This window comes from Macaca nemestrina, chromosome 13 (genome assembly GCF_043159975.1).
Source record: "Macaca nemestrina isolate mMacNem1 chromosome 13, mMacNem.hap1, whole genome shotgun sequence".
Lineage (NCBI taxonomy): Eukaryota > Metazoa > Chordata > Mammalia > Primates > Cercopithecidae > Macaca > Macaca nemestrina.
Window position 1 is genome coordinate 28879747 of NC_092137.1, and position 16004 is coordinate 28895750.

At 42.8% G+C, this 16004-nt stretch overlaps 1 long non-coding RNA gene across 1 annotated transcript; it reads left to right on the forward strand.

Moving 5' to 3' along the window:
- Nucleotides 1-49: 49 nt before the first annotated feature.
- Nucleotides 50-641, forward strand: LOC139357800 (uncharacterized). The gene is made up of 2 exons (XR_011611571.1): nt 50-171; nt 268-641. It is a non-coding gene; the product is annotated as an uncharacterized lncRNA (long non-coding RNA).
- The last annotated feature ends 15363 nt before the right edge of the window (nt 642-16004 follow it).

Genomic DNA, 16004 nt, shown 5'->3' on the forward strand with positions numbered 1-16004 from the left:
GCGGGCGGATCACCTGAGGTCGGGAGTTCGAGACCAGTCTGACCAACTGGAGAAACCACGTCTCTACTAAAAATACAAAATTAGGCAGGCGTGGTGGCACATGCCTGTAATCCCAGCTACTAGAGAGGCCGAGGCAGGAGAATCGCGTGAACCTGGGAGGCAGAGGTTGCGGTGAGCCGAGATCGCGCAGTTGGACTCCAGCCCGGGCAACAAGGGGAAACTCCGTCTCAAAATAAATAAATAAATAAATAAATTTACCGCTAACAGACGTCCTCCAGGTTCGCTGGCGGTCAGGAAGATTGAGACAAAACTTACAGCGCTGTGCAAACTGAAATGCCAGGCTTAGCACGCTAGTGTCTTGAACACGGACATCACCTAGTCACCCCCAAGATATACGTATGAGTAGAGCTAATCCGGAGATGCATTTGACAAACGGCGTGGGACGCTCCAGTTGCTGATTGGCTCTCCTTTCCCAGTTGACTGCGACATCTCCCAGCCCCAAGTCCCTTCTGAAGGGGCTATGACAGCCTGCCGGTCCCCTCACCCACCCCTCACGCCCGGAGAGTCCGAGAAGGTCGATTAGAGTACTCACTATGTGCTTATGTAACAGATGTTTCCATTATTAAAATATAACTAGTTTACCCTCCCAAAACTAAATAGAAGTGTCTTAAAATGGAAACAGGTATCTTTGGAGGCCAAAGTTATTTAACGTTAAATATCACTAGCCTCCCCGCATTTTGGGAAGCCGAGGCAAGCGGCTCATTTGAAGTCAGGAGTTCGGGACCAGCCTGGTCAACACGGTGAAACCGCGTCTCTACTAAAAATACAAAAATTAGCTGGGCGTGGTGGCACACACCTGTAATCCCAGCTACTCGGGAGGCTGAGGCAGGAGAATCTCTTGAACTCGGGAGGCAGAGGTTGCGGTGAGCTTAGATCCCTGCAATGCACTCCAGCCTGGGCGACAGAGCAAAACTCCTCTCGGGGAAAAAAAATTAGTCGGGCGCGATGGTGCACGCCTGTAATACCAGCACATTGGGAGGCTGAGGCGGGGGCATCACAAGGTCAGGAGTTCAAGACCAGCCTAGCAACATGGCGAAACCCCATCTCTACTAAAAACACAAAAATTAGGCCGGCCTGGTGGCAGGTACCTGTAATCCCAGCTACTCAGGAGGCGGAGACACGAGAATAGCTTGAACCCGGGAGGTGGAGGTTATAGTGAGCCAAGATAGAACTACCACTGCATTGCAGCCCACACGACACAGCAAAACTCTGTCTCAAAAAAAAATAAAGGAAAAGAAAAAAAGGAAAAGTCACTAGCCTTGTTGCTGGACATTAGTTGACGGGGCAAAAGTTTACGGAGAGTCTGGCAATAGGAGGCACGTTAGACACTCATTTAAGTTTACAACAATTCTGTGTTAGAAACAAATCCATTTTATGAGTAAAAGAACTGGCCCAGGGAGATTAAGTAATTTAGGGAAACCAGGCACGGTGGCTCACACCTGTAACCCCAACACTTTGAGAGGCCCAGGCTGGAGGATTGCTTGAGCACAGGAGTTCAAGACCCACCTGTGCAACATAATAAATATACAAAAATTAGTCAAGAAGCATAGCTGACATGTGGCATGGCAGAGTTTCCCATTTGGTCAGTCCGGTTCAGCAGCCCACGCTCTTTGTACTGTAACACTGTTTGGAAAGACTGGTCAACAGTACAGTTGAACTTAAGTTCAAGTATATTCAAAGGGCTGTGAAGTCAATGTGAATTCTGTTTAAATTTGGTGAAATAAATCTTGTTATTCTTTTTTTGTTTGTTTGTTTTTGGAGACGGAGTCTTGCTCTTGTTGCCCAGGCTGGAGTGCAATGACACGATCTTGGCTCACTGCAACCTCTCCCTCCCGGGTTCAAGTGATTCTCCTGCCTCAGCCTCCTGAGTAGCTGGGATTACAGGTACCTGCCACCAGGCCGGCCTCATTTTTGTGTTTTTAGTAGAGATAGGGTTTCGCCATGTTGCCAGGCTGGTCTTGAACTCCTGACCTTGTGATCCCCCCGCCTCAGCCTCCCAATGTGCTGGGATTACAGGCATGAGCCACCGCGCCAGGCCGTTATTACTGTCTAAGACATACATTAATACTTTCTAATCGGTACTTTCTAGGACATCAGCCATCATAAACTCTATTAACAGGATTTCTCCCTTCTTTTTTTCCTTTTTTTTCTTTTTGAGACAGAGTCTCACTCTTGCCCAGGCTGGAGTGCAGTGGCATGATTTCGGCTCACTGCAATGTCAGCCTCCCAGGTTCAAGCAATTCTGCTGCCTCAGCCTCCCCAATAGCTGGGATTACAGGCATGCACCATCATACCCAGCTAATTTTTGTATTTTTAGTAGACAGGGTTTCACCATGTTGGCCAGGCTGGTCTCGAACTCTTGACCTCAGGTGATCCACCCACCTCAGCCTCCCAAAGTGCTGGAATTAACAGCCATGAGCCACCACACCTGGCCAGATTTCTCCCTTCCAATTCTAAAAATGAATAAAGAAACTGCTCTCTCCACACCCCAACTGCATGTCTCACTTTGTGTAGTTTTTTTAGAAAAAGTTCTTATGACCAATATTTTCTGGAGTTGTAGGCTTTTCTCACTACTGTTTCTTGTGATAGGCTTTCTAAGACAGAAACTCATTTTTGATTACAGAATTCTTGAAATTAAGGAGATTAACATGGGTCTGAGCCAGAACCTCCCAAACTCTAAGCCCTGTGGTGGTTTTAAAATTTATCATACCGGCCAGGCGTGGTGGCTCACGCCTGTAATCTCAGCACTTTGGGAGGCCGAGGCGGGCTGATCACCAGATCAGGAAATAGAGACCATACTGGCTAACATGGTGAAACCCCGTCTCTATAAAAATACAAAAAAATTAGCCAGGCATGGTGGCGGGCGTCTGTAGTCCCAGCTACTCAGGAGGCTGAGGCAGGAGAATGGCGTGAACCCAGGAGGCAGAGTTTGCAGTGAGCCGAGATGGCACCACTGCACTCCAGCCTGGGCGATGAGCGAGACTGTCTCAAAAAAAAGTATCATACCTACTTTATTATTTCTTAAGTATTATCAAATGATACTTGGCTGTTATTTCAGAAGAAGCAGGAATTGGAAAAAAAGAAGGTACACTAACAAGATATGGGAAGTAAATTTACATATCTTTGATTTTTAAAACAAACTAAATGGAAAATGGCATCACTTTCTTTCCATTGTTTGAATAACAGCCACAATGTTATAAGTATTTTGTTTTATATACATCTAATGAAATACATTAGTACAGTTTGGAAAGTAATATTATTTATTCATGATCTTTCAGAGCATTAAAACTCTCGAAAAAGAAGTCACTATGTGTGCCTTTCTATTTCTGGCTATTCTTCTTTACTTCTGTTTTCCCTATGAAATTGTCAACCTGCACTCTGAAACTATTATCTTGATGGTGAATTTGTGATACATCATCAACTTATCATGTTTACTTAATTAATTAATTTATTTATTTATTGAAATGGAGCTTTGCTCTTGTCGCCCAGTCTGGAGTGCAATAGCGTGATCTCAGCTCACTGCAACCTCTGCCTCCTGGGTTCAGGCGATTCTCCTGCCTCAGCCTCTGAGTAGCTAGGATTACAGGCCTGTGCTACAGGCCTGTGCCAGCATGCCCGGCTAATTTTTTGTATTTTTAGTAGAGATGGTGTTCCTTGTTGGCCAGAATGGTCTTGAACTCTTGACCTCAGGTGATCTGCCTGCCTCAGCCTCCCAAAGTGCTGGAATTACAGGCGTGAGCTACTCCACCTGGCCCATGTTTACATTATAAGGCTAAGAAAGATACTGTTGCCTAGTGACATTTAGTCAAGCAATTACTTTAAAATCTGAATAGCTCTCAATAAATATCATGGCTGATGGCTGGCGTTTTAAAATCTCCAAACAAGCCACCAGTTCGAGTTCCATAGGTGATCTCCTCTAGCTTTTTGCACATGCTTCTTCCCTCTATTTTGTATAGCTTTCCCTTGTCCTCCAGCTATCAACCTCACATTGCCACTGGAATGGTGGCTTTGTACTGATCCCAAAAGACCTAGAGTAGTTCCTTTCACTTGTGCTCCCAGTGGCTTCTGCCTGTTTTTGTTTTTCTTTTAGAAATAGGGTCTTGCTCTGTCACCCAGGGTGGAGTGCAGTGGTGCCATCATAGCTTACTGCAACCTCAAACTCCTGAGCTCAAGCAATTGTCCTGCTTCAGCTTGCTGCGTAGCTGGGTCTACAAGCGTGTGCCACCGACACCTGACTAATTTTTTTTTTTTTTTTTTAAGACAGGGTCTTGCTCTTGTTGCCCAGGCAGGAGTGCAATGGCGCAATCTCGTCTCCCTACAACCTCCCGATCCTGGATTCAAGCGATTCTCCTGCCTCAGCCTTCCGAGTAGCTGGGATTACAGGCATGCACCACCATGCCCAGCTAATTTTTGTATTTTTAGTAGAGATGGGGTTTCACCACGTTGGCCAGGCAGGTCTCAAACTCCTGACCTCAGGTGATCCACCCGCCTTGGCCTCCCAAAGTACTGGGAATACATGCGTAAGCCACCGCGCTCGGCCAATGTTTTCCATTTGTTTGTTTGAGACAGGGTTTAACTCCCATCACCCAGGCTGGAGTGTAGTAGCATTTTCTTGACTCACTACAAGGTCTGCCTCCTGGGCTCAAGTGATCCTCCTGCCTCAGCCTCCCGAGTAACTGGGATTACAGGCACACGCCACCATGCCCATCTGATTTTTGTATTTTTAGTAGAGACGGGTTTCACTGTGTTGGCCAGGCTGGTCTCAAACTCCTGACCTCAAGTGATCCACCTGCCTTGGCCTCCCAAAGTGCTGGGATTACAGGTGTGAGCCACCTCGGTTGGCCATAATTTAAAAAAAAAAATTTTATAGACGCAGGGTCTTACTATGTTGACCAGGGCAGTCTCAATTCCTAGCCTCAAGCAATCCTCCCTCATCAGCCTACCAAAGTGCTGGAATTATAGGCGAGAGTCACCACATCCAGCCAGGGTCCTGTCTTTAAATCTATCACGGCACATGTCATACTATATGGGAATCGCTATTTATCATTTCCCAGGATAGAGGATAGAATTGTTGGGGAGAAGACTATGTCTTGTTCATCATTATAATTCCAGTGCCTGGCACACAATATCCCTCAATAAACATTTGTTGAATAAATGAATGAAGAAAGTGGAAAATGAGAAAATTAACAGCACTGATACCTAGACCCCTGTACTAAATAACTCAATGTATAAACATGGTGCAATTATATTTAATAGTTATGTATTTTGTTCTGTCTGTACATTCATTTAGTTTTTATTAGAACTGTTGAAGTTCACATATTTTTTCTTACTGTATTTTAGCAAAATAGAAAATATCTACATCTAAGACTATACCTGCTTTTCTCCTGCTTTTTCACTTTCTCCCCAGTTGCTGCTAAACTTGAATCTGGATTCTGTAGAACTTCTCCTCTAGGATTTACTATTGTGTTACTAGAAACTGCAAATCCAAATTCAGAGAACTTTAAAACCTTCTCAAACATGTGTACAGGCATCCAGGAAAAATTGATGATATTGAGAACTGGAGGGTCTTCTTATCACCACTCACTACCAGCACTCACTAAACCCCTTTTTTGTTCCTAAATTAGAGGATATTATACAGGATGAATGAAAACCAGTTTGTTAGCACATTGTAAGCCATCATTTTAGAGTTTCAAGAATTGATCAATCCTTCCTCCTCCCGGGGAAGATCTTAGATCCTCTTTCCTTCTCATCAGGGTCCTTCTTTTGGAGAATGGACTGACTCCTCACCTCCATCTGCCCCACCCCTACCTAGTTAGGGTCCTGCTCCTGTCTAGGCTTCAGAGAACCTCCACACTGAGTTTCTCCTTTCCACCCTCCATCTCTTTCTCAGGTGCACCAACTCACCGTCAATAAGTCCTCTGGATTTTAAAGTTAGTTGTGAGACATTTAAACTTTGTGTTTATGTTCACTCTCTTTGTTCACCAAGCTTATAATGAATGCACACAAAATAATCAACTCCACTGCCAGTTGCGGTGGCTCACGCCTGTCATCCCAGCACTTTGGGAGGCCAAAGTGGGTGAATCACAAGGTCAAGAGATCAAGACCATCCTGGCCAACATGATGAAACCCTATCTCTATTGAAAATACAAAAATTAGCTGGGCATGGTGGCATGCACCTGTAGACCCAGCTACTTGGGAGGCTGAGGCAGGAGAATCGCTTGAACCTGGGAGGTGCATGTTGCAGTGAGCCGAGATTGCGCCACTGCACTCCAGCCCAGCGACAGAGTGAGACTCCATCTGAAAAAACAAACAAACAAAAAAGTCAGCTCCTCTAAACTTTAAGTCTTAAAACCTTGGCAGATTCATTCTTCATTCATTCACTCACTTTGCATAATTGGCTCCTAATCCTACATATCTTACAACCAGAGGATTTATCTGGATACCCAGGAAAATTCTGTTCTAATCTTTCTTCTGTGCATTGCTGTTTTTTGTTTTGTTTAGATTTTGCAAAATTGTAGTCACGCCCTTTTTCTCTTCTTCTCATTCTTTACTCTTTTCTCGTTCTCATTCTTTGTATTATAGATTATGATTGAGCATAAACAACAGTAAATGCTTTGGCTCACACCTTAGCAAGACCATGTACAAGTATCACCATGGTGAGCTCTCCTACTACAAGAAGTCTTGCCTAATTAAGTGGCTCTTGTTTGTGTTCTGTAAAGTCAAGCAGTTTGGTAAGATTGTGTATTAGTTAAGATACAGTTTAGCTGTAAGTGAAGTAGGACATTCTGGGCTAAAGCGACACTCTAAAGTATCATTCTACACTTCATCCTATGCTATGGTCATTCTGTAGTGATCCTGTACTCATGCTATACTACATCCCAGTCAGTAAGAAGGAGAAAAGGAATAAAGTCATACCGTCTTTGAAATTGTCTCTAAAAATGCTCATATTACTTCTGCTTACATTTCACTGACCAGAACTTAATCACATGGCCACATCCAGCCGCAAGGGAAGCTGCAAAATTTTATTACAGCTGGACATAAACCAGCTAAAACTGAACTTCTATTATTATTGAAGAAGTGGGGAATGGATTTGGGGCAATTAGCATTTTATCTTATGGGTGCATGCTAGCTAGTTTAGGTAATCCCCATTGAACAAATATGTTGTATTCCTAAAACTTAGTTATAAATAGGATCTTTGCAATCTGGTGTAAATAGTGGGTACATTCCCAGGTCTGTTCAAAAACCTATTCAGGGATAAAGTAGCTGAAACAGTGTTCATTTTTGAAAAAGCCAATAGAAAACTATTAAAAAGACACTTGAATCTTTTAAGCAAAAATTAAATATAAAATCCATATTTTCGAGTCTGGGCACAATGGCTCACACTTGTAATTCCAGTCCTTTGGGAGGCCTAGGTGGGAGGATTACTTGAGGCCAGGCATCCAAGACCAGCCTAGGCAACATAGCAAGACCTCATCTCTTTAAGAAGTAAAAAAATTCCATTTTTTTCAACTGTCTGCTAGACACCACCACCATCATTCAGCATGGATCAAACTGGACTAACTCATCATTTTTACCTCTCCTTCATTTTCCCCTTCTTCCAGTTATCTGGAACCCTTATCCCCGGATAGCCCCTATATCAGTTAAAATCATATGATTTTCTATCATTTTCAGGCTAAAAAGTTTCAAATCACCTGTGATTCTTTTCTTTCCACCTCTCTTTCAACCTAGACAGATAGACATACTGTCATACCCTGTGATCAGTGACCAGCTCCTATGGATTTCCTTCCCAGATCCTCTATAGGCACAATCATCTTCCTCATAGACTATTCCATAGTCACAAAGTTTGAGTACTTTGGCACATGTGCTGAGAATCTACTGTGTCCTATGCATTGTGCTAGGCTGGGGATACAGAGATTGGAGAGAGGGGCAGGGAGTAGGTCTTTCCCCCAAAGAACTCACAATCCATTAGGGAAGATACAATGGTATACCATGGTCAGAGTGGTGGGAGCTGCCTGCCCAGAATTCAGGCCATAAAGAGGTACACTGTCTGTGAAGAATTAGAAAACAACACTATAGCCAACTACAAGTTAGTCTGCTTCATATAATCATGGTGTGCCACCAATTATAAACAATGTCAGTGGTAAAATACTCTCCTCCAAAACTTTTAGTATTGGCTTAAGTTTTAAACACTGCACTTTGCTTACTCCTATAGAGTTTGAAGTACATATGTATGTATATGCATATGTAACCTATGCTTCAAATGAGCATATCTTAATTATCCTTTGATAAATACTGTATTCTATAAGAAAGTTAATTCTGGCTGGGCGCGGTGGCTCACACCTGTAATCCCAGCACTTTGGGAGGCCAAGGCAGGTGAATTACGAGGTCAGGAGATCAAGACCATCCAGGCCAACATAGTCAAACTAAAACACAAAAAATTAGCCGGGCATGGTGGCACACGCCTGTAGTCCCAGCTACTCGGGAGGCTGAGGAAGGGGAATCACTTGAACCCAGGAGGCAGAGGTTGCAGTGAGCTGAGATCGTGCCACTGCATTCCAGCCTAGTGACAGAGCAAGACTCCATCTCAAAAAAAGAAAAGAAAAGAAAGTTAATTCCAAGAATTTGTAATTATATAATTGGCCCTGACACTGTGGATGCAGTTCCAAGAGTTCTTTTTAGGTTCTTAAAGTTTCAGAATCATTTGAGCTTGCTATGGGCACACTTCATAGTACCCCCATGGTACTATATATGCCTGTGTTACAACAGGAGATTCCAAATAAGCAATAATAACGCATCAATTATAAAGAAGAAGCAGCAGAATTTGAAGTGCTTTCATCCTGTCATACTGTGACTGATGTTTTTGTGTTTAAAATATTTTAACCATAGAGACATCTGAAAGTTACTAGACATCTGAAAGTTACTGAAAGACACAAAGGCATGGAGAGTATAACAATTACTAAAATTTATTGAGAAACAGGATTCGTATGAATCTGACAAATTTATCTTTAAAACTTTTCTTAACTATTTGTATATATGTTGTTCAATGTAAAAGAAATTGTTGGCCGGGCGTGGTGGTTCATGCCTGTAATCCCAGCACTTTGGGAGGCTGAGGCAGGCGAATTATGTGAGGTTGAGAGTTCAAGATCAGCCTCACCAACATGGAGAAACCTAAATTAGCCAGGTGTGGTGGTGCATGCCTGTAATCCAGCTACTCAGGAGGTTGAGGCAGGAGAATTTCTTGGATTCGAGAGGCGGAGGTTGCAGTGAGCCAAGATCACACCACTGCCCTCCAGCCTGGGCAACAAGAGTGAAACTCCGTCTCAAAAAAAAGAAAAAAAAAAGAAAAAGAAATTGTTCAAAAATCCCAGGTGCGATGGCTCACGCCTATAATCACAGCACTTTGGGAGGCCAAGGCGTGCGGATCACTTGAGGTCAGGAGTTCATGGCCAGCCTACCCAATATGGTAAAACCCCATCTCTACTAAAAAAAATACAAAAATAGCTGGCATGGTAGTGGGTGTCTCTAATCCCAGTTATTTGGGAGGCCAAGGCAGGATAATCACTTGAACCCAGAAGGCAGAAGTTGCAGTGAGCTGAGATCAGACCACTGCACTCCAGCCTGGGTGACAGAGCGAGACTCTGTCTCAACAAATAAAACAAAACAAAACAAAATTAAAGTGAATAGAAAGAATACAAAGTGCTGTCTATCAACTGTGAGAAAATACAGATTAAGAAATCTAGCAGCACTGACTATTGAATGGGAATATGTGAAGATCAATTTTGTTGAAATCACAAATCTGCAGAAGTTAGAGGCTTGAAAACAAAACTGTTATTATTCATCACTGCAACAGACCAAATATGTAGATATAATCTCTCCCTCTTTAAAAAAAATTTGTTTTTAGGCCGGGCGCGGTGGCTCAAGCCTGTAATCCCAGCACTTTGGGAGGCCAAGATGGGCGGATCACTAGGTCAGGAGATCGAGACCATCCTGGCTAACACAGTGAAACCCCGTCTCTACTAAAAAATACAAAAAACTAGCCGGGCAAGGTGGTGGGCGCCTGTAGTCCCAGCTACTCGGGAGGCTGAGGCAGGAGAATGGCGTAAACCCGGGAGGCGGAGCTTGCAGTGAGCTGAGACCCGGCCACTGTGCTCCGCCTGGGCAACAGAGCCAGACTTCGTCTCGGAAAAAAAAAAAAAAAAAAAAAAATTTGTTCTTAATTTTATGATTTAGACTCTGTGTTCCCCTCTGTTGCCCAGGCTGAATTGTAGAGAGGTGATCCTAGCTCACGATAGCCTCGAACTCTTGGCAATTCTCCAACCTCAGCCTCACCGGTAGCTGGGACTGCAGGTACCCAACACTATGCCTGGCAAATTAAAAACATTAACACGTAATCTCACTGTGTCACCCAGGCTGGAGTGCAATGGCACGATCTCGTTTCACTGCAACCTCTGCCTCTCGGGTTCAAGTGATTCTCCAGCCTCAGCCACCCGAATTGCTGGGATTACAGGCACCCACCATCACACCCAGTTACTTTTTGTATTTTCAGTGGAGACGGGATTTCACTATGTTGGCCAGGCTAGTCTCAAACTCCTGACCTCAAGTGATCTTCCCGCCTCTGCCTCCCAAAGTGCTGGGATTACAGGCATGAGCCACCAAGCCTGGCCTCAAAAAATTTTTTTTTTAGAGATGGCATCTCACTATGTCACTCAGACTGGTCTTGAACTCCTGGGATCAAGTGATTCTCTCACCTCAGTCTCCCAAAGTGCTGGGATTGCACGCATAAGCCATCGCAACTAGCCCTGGCTAACTTTTATTTATTTATTTTTCTTGTAGAGACAAGGTCTATGTTGTAAAAATGTTTTAATTTAGTTAATGTAATTAACAATATTAACTCACTTTTTTTTCCCCTTTTTTTGTGCTATGGTATCTATTATTAATTTATTTATCTTTTTTAACTGGCAGGGCTTCCTATGTGAAATCCAATAAAAGAAAATTACCAGCGTGTTTCTTTCATGATCTTTATTATTATTTGTTTCATGTTATGATTATTACTAAACATATTTTTGTTTTGTAGAGGAGGATGATTTTAAAAAGATGATCCACTCAGGTGTTGGGTGTGCTAGCTACCACTGGAATGATTGGCTCTGGAACAGGCTCTTTTAATGCAGTGTGGGGAATGAAATGATAGCAATCCTACAAAGTGCGGACTCAGACAAGGATTCCCTAAGCAGGTGGGGCTTGAGGTGGGGGATCAAGAAAGACTTTCTTGTAATTTTTATGTTGATATAATTTAAAAAGGTGCACAAAGGTCTCCCATACCTGTTTTCCACATTCCCCAACTTTTTACATTTTTTTCATCCCTTTGCTCTTTCTTTTCTTTTCTTTTTTCTTTTCTTTTTTTTTTTTTAATTATTATTATTTTTTTTTACAGAGTTTCGCTCTTGTTGCCCAGGCTGGAGTGCAATGGCACGGTCTCAGGTCACTGCAACCTCCACCTCCTGGGTTCAAGTGATTCTCCTGCCTCAGCCTCCCGAGTAGCTGGGATTACAGGAATGTGGCACCACACCCAGATAACTTTTTGTATTTTTAGTAGAGACAGGGTTTCTCTAAGTTGATCAGGCTGATCTCGAACTCCTGACCTCAGGTGACCCACCTGCCTCGGCCTCCCAAAGTGCTGGGATTACAGGCGTAAGCCACTGTGCCCGGCCCCGTTTGCTTTTTCATTCTTTCTCTCTCGCTTTCCTTCTCCCTCTCCCTCTCCCACTCTGTCTTCCTTTCCTCCCCGTCTTTCTCTATGCACATAACACACACATGAACACTTTTCTTACTGAGCCATTTGAAAGTAGATTAGAGATATGGCATCCCTTTATCCCTAAATACTTCAGCAGGTACATCCTAAGAACAAGAACATGTTCCTACCTAACCACAGTACAGATTATCACATTAAGGACGTTTAACGTTGTTATCATACTATTATCTGATATAGACCACATTCAAATTTTGTCATTTTGCCCAATAATATCTTCCACAGTTTTTTCCAGCCCAGAATCCAATCCAGATTCACACATTTCATTTAGTTGTCATGTCTCTTTAGTCTTCTTTTATCTGGAAAAAAAAACAGCTCCTCAGCCTTGCTTTATTTTCTTGACCTTGACAGTTTTGAAGAGTACAGGTCAGTTGTTCCATACGATTCTCCTTGCTTTGGGTTGACTGACGTTTCTTCCTGATTAGATTTGGATTATGCATTTTTAGTAGAAATACCACTGAAGCCTCAGTGTGGTGACTCACGCCTGTAATCCCAGGATTTTGGGAGGCTAAGGTGGGTGGATCACTTGAGCTCAGGAGTTTGAGACCAGCCTGAGCAACATAGTGAAACCCTATCTCTACTAGAAATATAAAAATTAGCCAGGTTTGGTGGTGTGTGCCTGTAGCTCCAGCTATTTGGGAAGCTGAGGTGGGAGGACCACTTGAGCCGGGGAGTTTGAGGCTACGCTCCAGCCTGGATGACAGAGTGAGACCCTGTCTTAATAAATAAATAAATAAACAAAAAGTTACTACTGAATTGAAGTTTTCCTTCATAAGACATCATATCAGGAGTCATATGTTGCTGGTTTGTACCTATATTGGTGATGTTAACTTTGATTGCTTAGTTAAGTCAGATTAATTATAATATCTCCACTGTAAAGTTACTATTTTGACTTTGTAAATTAGTAAGTAATTTATGGGAAGCTACATTGAGATTAGTTTTACAGTCACTGATGACTTTTTCTGTATTTATTATTAGCACTCTACTATAAAAAAAACCATTTTAGGAAAAGTTTTCCTTTTTTTGTTAAACTTCATTGAGGTTAATTTATATGCAATAAAATTTAACAATTGTAAGCTAAATTTTAATAAAATTTAGAAATATTTAGTAAGCAAACAATCCAGTGATTTTTAGTAATTTAATAAAATTGTGCAGTCATTACCACAAACCAACTTTATGTTATTATTCTTAATTTTTTTTGAGACAGAGTCTCCCTCTGTCCCCCAGGCTGCAGTGCATGGCATGATTGTAACTCGCTGCAGCCTTGAGCTCCTGGGCTCAAGGGATCCTTCTGCCTCAGCCTCTTGAGCAGCTCAGACTACAGGAGTGTGCCACCACACATGGCTAATTTTTTATTTTTTGTAGAGATAGGGTCTCACTACATTACCCAGGCAGATCTCAAATTCTTGGCCTCAAGTGATCCTCCTGCCTTGGCCTCTTAAAGTATTGGGATTACAGGCCTGAGCCACCCCAGCTGGCCACAGTCCAGTTTTAGAACATTTCTATTGGCCGTGCGTGGTGGCTAAAGCCTGTAATCCCAGCACTTTGGGAGGCCGAGGCAGGCAGATCACCTGAGGTCAGGAGTTTGAGACCAGCCTGGCTAACGTGGTGAAACCCCATCTCTACCAAAAATACAAAAATTAGCCGGTTATGGCGGTGGGCGCCTGTAATCCCAGCTACTCAGGAGGCTGAGGCAGGAGAATTGCTTGAACCTGGGAGGTGGAGGTTGCAGTGAGCTGAGATCGCGCCATTGCACTCCAGCCTGAGAGACAGAGCAAGACTCCGTCTCAAAAAAAAAAAAAAAAAGAACATTTCTATCATCGTAAAAAGCGCCCTCATGCCTGTTTACACTTCATCTCCGTTCCCACCCAGCCTAAGGCAATTATTCACCTGTTTTCTACCTCTAGAAATATGCCCTTTCTGAACATTTCATATAAATAGCATTGTACAATATGTAGTTGTTTTGTATCTGACTTCTTTTACTTAGCATAAGATTCTTGAGCTATATTCATTTTGTAGCATATATCAATACTTCATTTTTATTGCTGAATTATATATATATATATATATATTTTTTTTTTTTTTTGAGACAAAGTCTTGCTCTGTTGCCTAGGCTGGAGTGCAGTAGCACCATCTCAGTTAGTGCAGCCTCTGCCTCTTGGGTTCAAGCTATTTTCATGCCTCAGTCTCCCTAGCAGCTGGGATTACAGGCATGCACCACCACACCCAGCTAATTTTTGTATTTTTAGTAGAAATGGGTGTTCACCATGTTGGCCAGTCTGGTCTCGAACTCCTGACCTCAGGTGATCTGCATGCCTTGGCCTCCCAAAGTGCTGGGATTACAGGCTTGAGCCACCACGCCCAGCCTATTGCTGAATGATATTTTATTGTTTGGATATATCATATTTTGTTTATTCATTCACTAGTTGATAGACATTTGGATTGTTGATGGCTTTTTACTACAGAAATAATACTCCTGTGAACATTTATGTACAAGTTTTTGTATGGACATATGTTTTCATTTTTCTTGGGTAGATACTTAGAAGCAGAATTGCTGGGTTGTATGGGAAGTTCATGTTTAATTTTTAAAAAGAAACTACCAAAGTATTCTCCAAAGAGGCTGTACCTTTTCACATTTCCCCAAGCAATGAACAACGGTTCCGGTTTCTTTACATCCTCACCAACACTTGTTGTTGTCATCATCTTTTTTATTGTAGCCATCTTAGTGGGCATGGAATTGCATCTCATTAATGTTTTCACTTGCATTTCCTCAATGGCTAACTATGTTGAGCATTTTTCATGTGCTTATTAACTATTCATATGTCTGTGGTGAAATGTCTATTCGAGTTTTTTGCTGATTTTTAAACTGGTTGTTTACTTTCTTGTTTATTTATATATCTTTTGCATGCGGATGTCAGTTGGCCCAGTACCATTTATTAAAAAGACTATTCTTGGCTGGGCGTGGTGGCTCATGCCTGTAATCCCAGCACTTTGGGGGGCCGAGGTGGGTGAATCACCTGAAGTCAGGAGTTCGAGACCAGCCTGGCCAACATGGTGAAACCCCGTCTCTACTAAAAATACAAAAATTTAGCTGGGTGTGGTGGGGCATGCCTGTAACCCCAGCTGCTTGAGAAGCTGAGGCAGGAGAATCGCTTAAACCCAGGAGGCAAAGATTGCAGTGAGCTGAGATTGTACCATTGCACTGCAGCCTGGGTAGCAGAGTAAGACTCTGTTTTTTTTTTAAAAAAAAAAAAAAAAAAAAAAAAAGCAGCAGCAGCAGCAGGTCAGGTCAGGATCTGGAATATGATGTTTGAGGCAATCTGTAGGGAGTGATGCTGGGGAGGTTGGCAGGGACCAGGTTATAAATAGTTTTATAATCCATATGTATTAAGCGGTATAGATTTTTTCCTGTACATGCCAGCAAGATTGGGAAGGAAGGGCTTAAAGTAGAGAGAGATGACATGGTTACACTTACGATTTGCAAAGATCATACTTAGGTACCAGCCTGGAGGAAGAGAGTCCAATTAAAAGCAGTAGTGGCAGCTTAGGTGAGAGATGTAAAGGCTCAAATAAGAACAGAGGTGATAGAATTGGATGGAGGTAAGGGGATTGAATGAGGAGTTATTTAAAAGATAAAATAGAATCTGATGATTTACCTGATGTGTGTATGTGTTTGGGTAGAAGTGAGACGTGGGGCTGGGGAATAAAGAGGACTGACTCCTGGCTTTCTACAGTGCTAACTGGACAGCTGGTGGTAGCACCAACTGACTCAAAGAATACAAAAGAATGAGCAGAATTAGGTCTAGCTGCGCAACCTAACATATAGTACTTGGAGAAGAAAGTTCATTTTCTCTCACCTAAATGAAGTGCCGCCACGGTGGCTCATACCTGTAATTCCAGCATTTTGGGAGGCCAAAGCAGAGGATTGCTTAAGCCCGGGATTTTGAGACCATCCTGGGCATAATAGTGAGACCTCCCCCTCCCCACACACACCATCCCTAAAAAAATAAACAATTAGCCAGGTGTGGTGGTGCACACCTGTAGTTTCAGCTACTCAGTAGGCTGAGGAAGGTGGATTGCTTGAGTCCGGGAGGTTGAGACTGAAGTGAGCCATGACCATGCCACTACACTACAACCT